Below are 14,244 nucleotides of genomic sequence, written 5' to 3' on the forward strand. Positions count from 1 at the left end.
TCCAGGTGTTTATCTGCAATTATAACATTAATTGGCATAATAGGTGGATGATAGCAGTCTGTATCATTGATAATCTTGTCTTTGCAGCTGGAGTCCTGAGTTTAGAGTCCTGCAGAGCAGATCAAAGGGCCAAAAGGAGGCTGGCAGCTGAGCTGCTCCTGGTTGGAGTGCTTTAAAAGCCTTGTCTTGCTCTGAGTGACAACTAACAAAAATGTTTTCTAATGCCCCAGAAGCCTGGCACTGTAGAAGGGCTAAAGGATGGTGCTGTTAGTGCTCAAGAACAGCCCTGCAATTGCCGCTGTAACAAGCAATTTGCGCAGCTGCCTCCAACACCTCTTTGTCTTCCCCTGCTCTAGTGAATCTTTCAAGCGCCTTTCTCCATGATTTTCCTCCCTCCTCTCTGCTTTACTAATTAAAATTCTTATCACTCTGACAGCTAAAGCTAGGCTGAAAAATCATTCTTCCATGCTGGAGAAGGTAATTTCAAGGTGTTTTAGCTGCCAAAGAAACAAATGGAAATTAGACAAAGAAACGGATTGTCAGAAGGGTTGCATTAGCTGTTCTGACTCCTTTGATTATAATAAAATATTAAACTTCTAAAGGAAAAAGTAAAACAGGATTAATCCTATATATTGATGCCAGATATTGAGAGATAATATAACTTGATTTACCTGTCTGAGTTATGAAAGGTTTTGCATGCATTTTTTTACATCAAAATGATTTACTTGCTTTATAGGAAATGCTTTAACTTGGTTTGTTGTGTGACTGCGGATGATATGTGCTACTTGCTTTTGTGAGCTGTGGTTGAGAATATTCATTTAAAACGTACAGGAGCCTGCAGATACATACTTAAAATAACAAACAATTTTTCATGCAGTATGTTGGTTTCATGCTGCAGATGTTGTGATATTTGAAATGTTAAATGAAATGTTAAATATTATGGTGTTCAAATTTCACCGCCTATTTTCCCAGACGTTTTCCTGGCTTGCTAAAGACAACTTTTAGACCTACATATCTCCTCAAAGCATATGGTTTTGCAATGGAGGGAAATAACATGCAGTTGTGTTAAGATAGAACAAAACATGACAGTCCCTATCATACAAATATAGGAGTTGAACATGTAGGCATATACTTGCTCAGAAAGAAGCAGAAAGTCACACGGACACAGGGACATGCATATGCAAAATCCTCAGATCTGCACCAGATATGTCATATTGACAAAATAATCAGATGAAATTTGAATGGTTTGGGTCACTAAATACTGAACTAACTTTTGTCTTGGAACTTGATGCAAAGCTCACTGAGATATCAACAAATGTATGCTTCAGTTACTTTTGTTTTGTTTTAACTCTTGTAGTGATGAATTACAAGATCTTATACAGAGTGAAATATCATGCTATTTAAAGCTGGATTATTTTTTTTTTTAACATCTTTCCTCTATACCTCTGCCATTAGAATGGAAAAAAAAATAAAGATGACAAAAAAGAAGATGATGAGTATTGAGATTTTTCTGTGCAATTTGTGGCAGCAGTGGTTTTGGACAATGTGAGAAAGTGTCTGCAACCCCAGTGCTTAAAATAGAAAACCTCCAGAGTTTTGCCATGCTCCCTTACTATATGTAGTTCCATGCAAGGGTGGGCATTTAAAAAAATGCACATCCTTTTCTTTATTATCGTTCCAACCTTTTTATAAACACCCCATGACAGAGTTGTTACTTCAGCTATTTTAACAAGTCTTCAACAATGTTCAGGGGGGCATAGTTTGGTACTTACTGCTGACGAAGATTCTGTCCTCAAATTGCTTCCCTCTACCTGCTCCTCCCACATTTTCTTCACTTACTTGAGATTCCAAGTTAAAAGGGCTCTCAGTCTTGCTTTGAAAATGCCGAACTACTGAACCTTCACTTCCTGGAACAGATCTAAATGACTGAAGTAACACATGCTTGTTATGACCTTGTAGAAATGCTGTGAGATTCTTACCCAAATCTGGCTTGTTGCACTACCAACCCACTCAACTAGATGAAATTTTACCTCTAATGCACAGATGAATGTGTTCTTCATCAATAAGTAGCTGTCACTGAATATACATTTGTACTGAAACTCTGTTTCATTCTGCACAATCAACTTCTTCTGTTTATGGGAAATGAAAACATTTCATAAGAAAAATTAAAAAATTAAAAATTAAAAAAAAAAAAAGAAGAAGGAAAAAGAAAAAAATCATGTGAAATCTCTTATACCCCTCTTTCTTCTGTACGGTGAATTAACATTGAAACAAAGGAAGCACACAACCTAGAAAGGCTTTTCCAAATTAATTCACAAATTAGTTTTCTTTTACTTCATCCTGATTTTTTTTTTTTTTAATTTTAATGAAGAGATATAACATAGGTAAGCAATTTGAGAGCTGAAATACTTGGTTAAAGAAAATCACATTTTCAACTGAAAGTGCTTTTAGCAATAATGGAACTTGTTAGTCTACTTGGAAAATATGTAAGTTTTACAGTAAGAATGCAAGATACTGTCTTTGAAAATGTCACTTTATCCTATGTTAAGTATAGGCTGTAAAGGGGTTTGTCCAGGACTCAACATTCTACGTTAATCAGAAGTCTTGTTTTTGGGGGATGGGAGCAGGCAATAATGTGTCTTTTATGTGAATGCTACTGAAAGTTCTTTAAAAGAAAGACTTGATATCGTAAGTGTATAAAAGTTCTGGAAAGCTGATCTGATTCATGCACAGTGAGTAAAAATATCATTTACCTTATAGAAAAGGCTAACAACTTGTAAGCTACTAAAGGGTGGTCAACCGACTCACATATCATATTAAAATTGCGTCTCCTAACATTAAATTACTGAAAGAATGGTTTTGAAGTCAAATAGTAAATCATTTCCAAACATCTTCTTAATGCAAGAGTAAATTTTTAAAGAGAACAGTTATTTGCCAGAATTATTTTCTTGATGCTCTCAGCATTTGATATGGATGGTATAGATAAATAGTGTCAAATAGTAATTTTTGTCGCTATGGACCATGTGAGCAGTTGGAGTTGATGGAGTTTCCATTTACATGAGAGCTGAGGATCAGACTACTGTATTTGCTTGTAGTTATGAAGAATATCATGCATTAAACATTTAAAATGTAACTATATGCTAAATATTAACACAGCAAAAATTATGAGAACTTCCTCATTTTAGAAAACATCCGCAAAACTCTTAACTACATCCACAGCTTTTCTCTCACCCACTAGGCATTATCTGGTCATAAAAGGAGATCAGGTTAATCAAGCAGGACCTGCCTGTCATGAACCCGTGCCAACTAGGCCCAGTCCACTCACTGTCATGCATATGCAGTGTGATTGCAATCAAGACGATCTGTTCTATAACCTTCACCAATACTGAGGTCAGGCTGACATGTTTATAGTTCTCTGGATCCTCCTTCCAGTCTTTCTTGTAGCTAACAGTCACACTGGCAAATTTACAATTATCTGGGACTTCTCTGGTTCACCAGAACTGACGATAAATGAGGAAAAGTGGCTTAGCAATCATTTCTGCCAGCTCCTTCCATATCTTTGGGCAGATCCCAATGGACCTGTGACAATATAGGTAGAGTAGCAGGTCACTAACTCTTTCTTCCTGAATAGTGAGCAGTTTATTCTAATCCCCTTGTCTTCTTGCTCCAAGGGCTGAATATCTTAGGGAGAAATGACCTGACTGTTAAAGGCAAGTAAACAAAGCATTGAAAACATCAGCATTTTCTCATTCTCAGTGCTAATTTTCCCTACTACATCCAATGAAGGACAGAGATTCCTCTTGGCTGTCCTCTTGCTGTTAATATATTTGTAAAAACATTTTTTACTATCTTTAACAATGGTGGCCAGACTAAGTTCTTACTGGGCTTCTATCTTTCTAATTTCCTTCTGCAAATCTTGGCAATATCCTTGTACTCTTCCTGTTACCCATCCCTTCTTCCAAAGGCAGTAAATTTTCTTTTTTTCCAGTATCTCAGTAAAACTTCCAGTTCAGCAAGTTCTTCTTCCCCAATTTCTCATCACATGGCACATGGAGACAGCCTGTAGCTGTGCGTTTAAGATTTCCTTCTTGAAGAATGTCCAGCCTTCATGGACTTTTTTGCCCTTTAGAACTGGCTACCAAAGGATTCTCCCAACCAATGACTGAAACAGCTCAAAATCTGCCCTACAGAAGTCCAGGGGTAACGCTTTTGTTGATCTCCCCCCCTTGATTTCACCTGAATTCAAAACTCTGTCATTTACCAGTCGGTATGCACAAGACTATGCCCAATCATCTTTCCCACCAATCTGTTCATTAACAGCAGGGCACTTTCCTTGCTAGGCTATCTTACCAGCTTTGTCAGGAATTTGTCTTCAACACACTACAGGAACATCCTGGACTGCTTCCTATCTGTTGTACTTTATTTCCAGCAAATATCGGGTGAGTTGACAAAGAACATGGCTTCTGCCAGCTGCTTGTAAAATGCTTTATCTCTTCATCCTGGTTGTCCCATGACAGACTCCCACCAATATGTAAGCCTTGTTGGCCTTAGTCCTGATCATTTTCCCTAAGGATCCAATGTTATCATTCCAAGCATTTTGCTCTTCAACATCAAAACACTGCCTAACACATAGAGCCATTCCACTGCTCCTCCTTCCTTGCCCATCCCTCCTGAAATGTTTATAGCCCTCCATTTCAGTTCTTCAGTCATGAGAATGATTCCACTATGTTTCAGTGAGATGACCAAGTATAGCTTGCCTGCCTCAGTAACCTTGATGATAAACCATCCTCCTACAAAGGAAAAGCCTGTGCTGATTGGCCTGAAAAGGAATGTAAAAGTCAAAAGGCTGATCTGTCTTTTGAAGGGGTGCATTTGCCCCTGAAGCAGAAATGCTAGGGAATGTGTCAAAATATCACAAAGGAAAATAATGTTTCTTCAAATGTTTGCAGAGAGGAACAAATAATAATCATATAGATCAAATCAGAAACTCCCTATCTACCTTTATTCTATGCATCATGCTGGATATGGTTTCAAGAAATGTTTTTTTGCCTTCCAGCTGGCCTGGAAAGTACTGAAATCTACCTTTAGCTTCTGTGAGATCCTTTCCCTAAGTAATAAGACTGTAATAATACAGTCTTACCTCAGCATACAAAACTATTGACTAGATGATTGGAAGGGTCCTCTGAAAGTCATTTTCCCCAGCTGGCTACTTAGAGCTTGTGGATAGTTCAGCTGAGGTCTAGCAGAGTCTCAAGGGTGGAGTTTTTACCACCTCTCTGCCTTGAACCTCAGTCTGAGTTTACATCTCACTTTCCTTGCATGTGTGTCTGAATGGAGATATGATAGGGTATTCTGGACAATTCTCACACAATCCTTTTGGCTGGGGACATTTTACTTTTGTATAGCATAATCAAATAATTGCTGAGCTGAAAAGGGGGAATAAATCTCAACAGTGGTGTCTGGGTTCTCAATGAATATTTAATTATTTGTATATAGGAAGTGAACAGCTACACCAGGGCCTGAGATCCTTCTCTTTGAATATCTTTGTGGATTTTTAAGACTGAGGGATTCAGATTCTTTGGGCAGAAGACAGAGATTGAACCCTTACACGATAAATGTTCTAATCACTGAACTATTAAATAAAGTAGAGCTACTGCTGCTCCCTCTCATTCTTGGAAAACCTATTATTTCACTGCTCTTGCCTTTTGTATGAACTGGTCAGAAATGAAATATTTCCCTGTGGGTGAAATGAAATGCGAATATGATGTGGTTTGGGAGGAGTTAGGGAGAAGGAATAGCTTTCACTTTTATAAGATAGAGAACACAGAAGAAAATGTACATGAGCCTTATTTGAACTTATCAATTGTGTATACTCTCTCCTCTCCTCTCCTCTCCCCTCCCCTCCTCTCCCCTCCCCTCCCCTCCCCTCCCCTCCCTTCCCTCCCCTCCCCTCCCCTCCCCTCCCCTCCCTTCCCTTCCCTTCCCTTCCCTTCCCTTCCCTTCCCTTCCCTTCCCTTCCCTTCCCTTCCCTTCCCTTTTCTTTTCCTTTTCTTTTCCTTTTCCTTTTCTTTCTTGGCTTCCCATCTGAAAAATCAATTATTTGCACAGCCATAATCAGGGCCACTTCCATATCCCTATCCTCTTAAAAAGAGACAGTTGGATAATGAATATTTAAAATCTGCCTTTTGCATGTCATCTGTAAGTTCATTTCAGCATTTGAAGAGACAGTGAGAGCAATTTGCACATTTGTCTAGAGTAGTGGTTATGAGGAAAAGTTTTGGCAGTGTTTCATGTGGCAGTTTCATAATTCTCCTTCCTTTCATTTCCTCTCTTGTAAGCCAACAAAATAGGTTGGCACAAGGCGAATGTCTGGCAAAGAACTTTAACAGGAGGCAGTTTTTAATTAACAGAGGCCAGAGAAGGTGATAACCCCAGGGATAGTGAGGAGAAATTAACATGGAAAAGCAGTTCCATGCCTCTTTGGGTCCCAAAAGGCTTTTTGTATTAGTGGTGTCTGTTCTGATTGAACCTTTGCTGTGTCTTTTTATTGATTCCCTTGTCAGAGTCTAACAAAAACACTGCTGGCTGTCAGTTGTTTGCTTGTGGTGGCAGCTTATGGCTAGAAACAGCTTCCTTGTAAAACCTTCAGCATAGTGAGGTCTGTCATTGTGGTTAACATTTCCCAGAAATGATTAATTTTGTTGGACTTAGAATAAAACTCAGCAGAATTAAAATAAAAGCCTCCTAAAATACAAGAAGTGCAGTCTACAGCTTCTCTACAAGTATTCATTTTATCATATTAACTGTTTGCCTGGCTTAGAGTAAAATGTTTTAATTATTAACCTATTTTAAAGTGGTATTTCAGAGCAGATAATCACTTTGGTTGTTTCAGAAAGGACTTAACCATTTAGCATATCAAGTACTCATGGAAAGAATTTTTTAAAAAATAATGTCCCATGGATAAATATTTCAAGTTTCTCATCCTGGAATGAAAATGAATAATAAATAAAGCTTGTAAGAGCTTGAGGAAAAACCTGCCTGACATGCAGAATTTAAAAAAAAAGAAGTAATAAATAAATAAAAAGGTGACACTTTTATGTACTTCAGTGCCTGGTTCAAATTCTACTAATGCCAAAAGACAGAATCAATCTTAACATGAGCTCAGGAAAATTCTTATTTTATGCTTATTTTAAAATATTTCTACTACTCAGTTGATTCCAAACAATAAAGGGCATAATTCAATAATATTTGCAAAACTTTACGGAGAAATGCCCAACAATTCTCTTCTTGTTTCTTAGAACAATGGAGTACAATTGCCATTACTTCAAACTTACCTATTCCTATTTTTCTTTTCATAGCCAGAGCCTAAGTGATGATGTTAATTTAGTTAACTGATTTATTTAAGGATTAATTACCTCATTCTACTTGAAGTCCTGCCAAACTCGGAACAGGTGAGTATACAAAATCCGTCCTTGGAAAAACATGTACAACTTGCATTGATTTTAATGGCAGTGACACCTTTTTCTGAGGACAAAGTTGTCCTACGTGCTGCATCCTATTTTTCTTTCAGACCTCTTCAAAAAATAACGTAGTGCGTGCTTTACAGGACTGGAGATTTTTTGTTATTTATCTGTGCTAACTGTATCAAATATTTTCACAGCGCATTTCAGCAACATTGCAAACTATTGTCCAAAAATCATTCAAACACAGAGCTGCTGCAAAGATAAGCAACAGGGGAAATAGTGTCAGTGAGCCTACTGGAGAAAAAATGAATGTTCACGGAAGAATACATATGTGTATGTATATATACAATCACTCATATATATGCAAGATATTTTAATGTTTCCTGTAATTAGGCAGAAATTATATTTGCAGCTGATGAGAAAATTAATGAATGCATTCAGAGGTCAATCCATATGTATTTTATCCTTTACAGTAGTTTATAAAACAGCATGCAGCTTACGTGTCATTTAATCCTTAAGTTCCCTTGTAGGCTGCAGACATTTACTGGATAATGAGGAAGATCTGTGATCTATTTGCTTTAACTCCTTGCTATGCATGATTTGTGTTTGGATTCTCACCACATGTTGTTACCTGGAAATCTTATGCGCTCGAATTGTTTGATTGAAAAACCTTAAGTGGGAAGAACACTATCAATAGCCAGTGATAAATCATGGATAATTCATTTCTTAAATTGTTGCTGGGTATATAATCATGAATAGTGTGATAATACATCTATTTTCCAGCATCACAGTGAGAGCTTTATACATTCAGGTACTTGCTATTAACCAGGTTTGCAGATGCAAAAATTTTCAGAGAAGTTTTTATGTTTTGAAAACTGCCCCTTTTTATAAAAATTACATTCAAAAGCAGCCACAGATTTGGAGAATTAATATTATTCTATTAGTGGAAAAAGTAACTGGACCATCTTGAGATATCTTTAGTCAGTTCTCAGGACAGGTAGCTGCAGGTAGCTATTGTTAAATTTTCATGATTTGTAAGTCAGCCTCATTACAATTACGTAAGAGCTCTCAGTAAATCATATTTAAGTAGTGTCATTCTCCTTTGACTTAATCTAACTCATTATTAGTATTAGTATTTCTTTTTTTTTTTTTTTAATTTGGTCTGTAAAGCATAGTTAGGAAATAGACTAGAACCTGTTATTTATCTCATGCAGTTGATTAAGTGTGCTTTCAAAAGCATTGTAATTTGCTTGTTCTTTTTAAAGGGATTCTCATTCTCACAAGAAGAGGTCATCCAAGGTAAATGTTGTCAGTGACACTTGGCTTGCTGTGATTGAAATAGCTAGGTTACGAAGTCATGTAAGAGAGTCCAATTGTTTTCGTGTGTGTGTGTGTTCGTGTATTTTTCAAAAAAGAACCAGCAGTTAACATTAAACAACAGACGCAGTGGTAACAAGTTGGTCTAAGGCAACTAAAGAGACTACAGATATCAGCATCCATTGTGCATTTAAATTTGTAAGACTTCATAGCTACTGATTGTCATTTGGTGACACATTCTCAAAGATAACACAGTCTCAGCATAGAGAACAGAGCGCAGTTTGTGTGCTGTAGAAAACAGCATGACGATCTGTGTTGTTTTTATGAGTCTTTTCCAGTTTCCAAATAAAAACCTTGCATAGTTTCTAGCTGAAAAAACTCGGCACATCTGGGCTTGCAGTGTTGTTTGTTAATATCTCTGTGTGCCACCATTTAAATGAAGACAATGAACACTAAGAAAACATTATCCTCTTCTTCCCCCAGTCCTAAAAACAAATTTCAGAGAATATACTTACAGAGGGTATTTCGTCTTGACCTCTAACGTGATTAAATAGTTATGAAGCCTCTTATGTTTAACGACTGCTTGAAGTAATTTATATTCTTTCCTCAGAGCATAGCATTTTCCAGCTAGTAGCAGTGTGATTGATTTTTCTATATCAGATATGATGTTACGGTCCGTTGTTTCCATAGCAAAACTGTAGCATCTGCCTTTAAACTCCAGCTCTAGTCCTGCTTTACCCAGTGCTACTTTATGTGACCACATTCTTCCATCACAACTATGAGTAGATTAACATTGATTTTTTTCCTCTTGTTCAAGACTGAAGATCCCTTACAACATGAATAAATTTCACAACAGAAACAAGATGATGTGCTTGCTCCTCCTTTGGTCTTTGTGCCCAGGATTATTACTTTGCCCCCAGAAGCAGTTTCTGATATTTTTAACCCATTACGTATCTGAAGGCTTTGAACACTTGTTTGGGTTATGTTGGCAAGAGCAATTCAGCTTTTCTATGAGCCTGGTGTCCATGGTTCCAGCAATAGCTCTTGACTCTATTCAGAACTGGTGAGAACATTTAACTATACTTTGTGCGTATCAAGGCTTGGAAACAAAATAGTAAAGAACTGCAAGAAAGCAGGATTGCCAAGCAATGGGGATCTACAGCTTGCTCCAAAAAAGTGAAATCAGACAGGGAGCAGGAGGATAATGAGATAATATTGAGTAATAAGGACAGTGCTGGAAGTGTAAGTTAAGCATATGAGCTAATAACAGACACATTTTATGCATTTTGATGTATGCCATGTAAGCTGTTGCTGTCAAAACCTGTAACTGCAGTGCAATTTCTCAAACTTTCTTATGTTTTCCTCATAATAACATATTTCTCACTGGGTTCTGTGTGCTCAGCAGTGGTGCTGCTGTGGCATGGGTTTATTTTGTTGCTATTTCTGTTTGTTTATTTAGGGTATTTTTACAACTGGAAAGTAATTTCTGTGTGTTGTAATGCTTGAAATAGTAACATATTGGAGCAAATGCCTGTGTGGAAGGAAGCCTGGCAGCTGTGGTGGAAGTGAGCTGGCCAGAGGGGATACAATCATGGAGCTGTACGAAGTGATGATGACAGGAGATGCCTGGCTGCTCCAAGACAAAAAAGTACCTGGCTGCCCATCTCTAGAGCCTTCAGTGTCTGTTCCCCAGTGAAGACTCTCCCTCCAGTAATAACCCTGGTGAGGAGCACAGGCAGTTGCCAGGCTGCTCTGATGACCAGCTGTATATATGAGTCCCCAAAAGAACTGGAGAAGGAGCGCCAGGGTTTTCCTGCAGCCCTGTAGGCTCCCCCAGTGCCATAGGCTATGCAGTGATGGGGGAACTGCAATCTTCCCTCCCTGGCAGATGCAGATCAGTTATTTGGTTCACAGTTCCAGCATCTCAGTGCAATCCAGATGGCACCTCAATGGGTCTTAAGGTAGAATAAAATTTTTCTAAGACAGTAGCCAATTACTGAAAGGTTTTCTTTTTTTTCTTTAATACATAAAAGCTGATCTACTGACTGCAATTACATGTGATGAACAGTACTAAGAGAAAGGAAGACATGACTAGATCATAGTTTTGCTCAGGCTTCATGTTATGCTGATAGTTCAGCACTTTTGCATCTGTTTGTGCTCAAATTATTCTGGTGCAATCACTATTTGCAGCATAGAGAGCACTTGCTAAGGGAGGATTTGGTGAAATATTTACTAAAAAATTGAAATGCTTTTGGTTAAAGCAGTGGTAGAGATAAGTGAACTGAGAACAACTTGCCAGCAACATTATTTTAGCTACCCTGGGTGGGTGCCTTACATAGTGAAGCATTGACTAGAGCTGTTAAGTTCCAGATATAAATGTCTGTAATAAAATATGAACAATAGAGTTATTAATCTTCATAAACTCAAAGTGTTGGAAGAAAATCTATGTGACAGAATGAGATGAGGATAGATGTATTAACGGCTTTTCTGAAAAACATATATGAGCCTTAATATTCCTAGAAAGTAAGGCTGTATGTCTTACTGTGGAAGAATTACTTTTAATTATGGAAACAAAAATTCTGTTGTTACTCTTAGAACCTGTGTACCCAGGTGTATCTGCAGTTTTGCAAAAGACTGTCCTGAAGCTTCAGTTCATAGCGACAAACAACCTCAGTGTGCTCAGAAGTGATTCCTATTTGGTTTAAATTGAAATGGGGTATATACAGAAAGGGCATTGCATGCAACCCCACAACAAATGGGCACTCAGTCTCTGAAAAATAGTCCTGGGGTGGGCAGTGGGGACAAAATTGAAACAAACTGCCCACCACCCTCCATGGGTAGCCCATTCCAGCAACTGACCACTCTCTCAGAGAAGTATTTCTTAACATTCAACTTGAATATGGCAGCAAATGAACAGATCATATGGAATATTAATTTACAGTGATGATGTTTTGATATGAAGAGAAAAATCAGAAAATACATATGCTTTTTATGAAGAGTATTAAAATTATAGGTAGCAGCAAAAAACCTTTGCAACAGAGATAATCATGTTTGTTACTCCACAAGGTGGTATAATTTTGTTTTGTCATGTCAGTGGCTTCTGTGTCCATATGTATGCATGCTTTGCTTACATTTTTCATTAAAGGATAAGTTGAAATTTTCTTTTATGTAAGGAAAATGAACATCAGTTGTTGACCAAGGTGCTTTCTGTAGCTGTTAAAATTAAGCTGTACATCGTGTGAAATGGAAACCTATAAATTTTTATAAGTAGGAAAAAATGTGTATTTTTAACCCTTGCACCCTGAGAAGGACTTTTCAGAGAAAATCAAGTAATTTAAATGGCTTGATTGAAAGAAGAGAGTAAATGTGAACATATCTATAGTCTTTGCCACATTCTAGATTATGCCCCACAAGGCATGAAACATAAGAGCAGGAAAGAGAATAAGTTTAATTATTTAAAAAATAATCAGGCTTTGTATGTTGCAGAATTCATGGTGCAGCCTTGGAATGTGTTCAGTTCTCATGGTGCTCTTAAAGGAGACAGGCTGTTTATTTTGATCCCCTGAGGAAGCAGAAGGCCTAGTGTATAAAACATTACCAATAAATTAGAAAAATGGTGGCTGTTAACTTCAGCAAAGGACATCTGTTTTCAATACAGACAACAGAAACCTTGGAATATATTGGAATATTTGTAATAACAAATACTTGTCATAGCAAATATCAAAACTGCAGACAAGAGGAGTCTGTTCAGTTGCTTCATTACTTTGTCTTGTCTAATGAGGTTTCCACCATAAAAAAACAATACATACACTTTTCACTGAGTAAAATCTGACTGTTACCATTGACGTCAACTAATGCTGACTTCAGTAGGAAACCAGTTTTCTTCTAGGAAGTACCAGTTAGATCATAGACAAATGAGGTTATCTGATCTGAAAGAAAAATATCCTTCCCACTTCAAAAAATGCACAGTACTGTAGTGAACGTTATTTTGTAATACACTGTGCAATAATTACTTTTGATGGTCCAAAACTTTCAGTTTTTGTGTTTATTTTTGCCTTACTGGAGACAGGTCTGATGTGAGAATTGTGGATACTGATTATGCAAAGTGTAGGATCCACCAGATTATTGCACAAGGAGACTTGTCCATGTATGATACTGCAGTATTTTCTGTTTACTTCTTATCTGAAATGATAGCCCAACTAAGAACACTATTGTATCACTATTAATCGTTTCTCTCTGCCCACTGGAAAAATTACCATGCTGTCTAATCTCGTTGAGAGCAAAAACAGATGCCTCAAGATTGCCTTGTAATTTCTGCTGGAGAAGAACATTTAAAATATTACCTGTCAATAAAGTCAGTCATATATTAACTAAGTTAATATATCCAGACATATGAACTTCCATACATTCATTAAGAACACTTGGCATAATTTAAGACATACTCAACATATGAAGCAGAAGCACCAGGGATTAAACTAGTATTTTTCTATCCTTAGGAAATGGCTTGCTACTACAATAAACAAGTTAACTGCAGGGGTTAGTAAATCAGTTTATATGCTCATATATAAAGTCACACAGAAGATGGGGGGAAAGATACTAATGAGGAATATAGACTGAATGTGAAATTAAGTGAATGTATAATGACTTAAATACTGTGAAATTGTATGACAGTTTCCAGACTCATCAGAAACGCTATTCACCATCGAGCAGAGGTCATCACTATTAAGCCTAACAGGGTCCTTTGGGACATGGTTAATTTAAGAAAATTTTCTGACTAGGCAAGCTCTGCTAGCCTGGTATGTTACATGCTGCATATTCTGCATCTTGTAACACTCAGCAATAAAAAACAATAAAAATGCTGCAATACAAGAAGTGTAAAATAAATTCCAAAACAATTCTATGAACAGCAACTACTCAAATCAGGGCAATGTTTCTAGCATGTTGTTTGAAGAGATCAGTCCTTGCTAACTCTGAAGGGCTATCTCTTACTTGGAGAGCACAAAGAATTAAGAATTTGCATTTAGATTTTACTAGACCCATTTGCTTCCAGTTTCAGAAGGATGTCCTCACTAAAAAACAACCTGAATAGAGATGGAGGCCATGTTGGTTTTTTTTTATGCTTTGGATTTCAATGATGTTTTTATAGAACTGAAAGAACTATATTGGACTTTTTTTTTTTTTTTTTTTTTTTTTTTCCTTCCCTACTATGGTCATTAGGGCAAACTTCTTGGCTCAAGTTAAATAAAACATTCAGTTGTTTTCTTTGGCAGATGAATTTCTTTACTTTGGACCTTGGCCCTGTGCTCAAAGTTCTGAGGTCATACGTGAAGTCATTATGCTTCCTGATGAACTCAACAAAATAAGAGAATCTGATGAAGTTCCCATGAAGTGTTAATTTTTTAATGTTTCTATAATATACAATACATTTTAATTTATGAGGCATAATTGAAGAAAAGTCTAGAGG

The sequence above is a fragment of the Lagopus muta genome, chromosome Z (genome assembly GCF_023343835.1).
Source record: "Lagopus muta isolate bLagMut1 chromosome Z, bLagMut1 primary, whole genome shotgun sequence".
In the NCBI taxonomy this organism is placed as follows: domain Eukaryota; kingdom Metazoa; phylum Chordata; class Aves; order Galliformes; family Phasianidae; genus Lagopus; species Lagopus muta.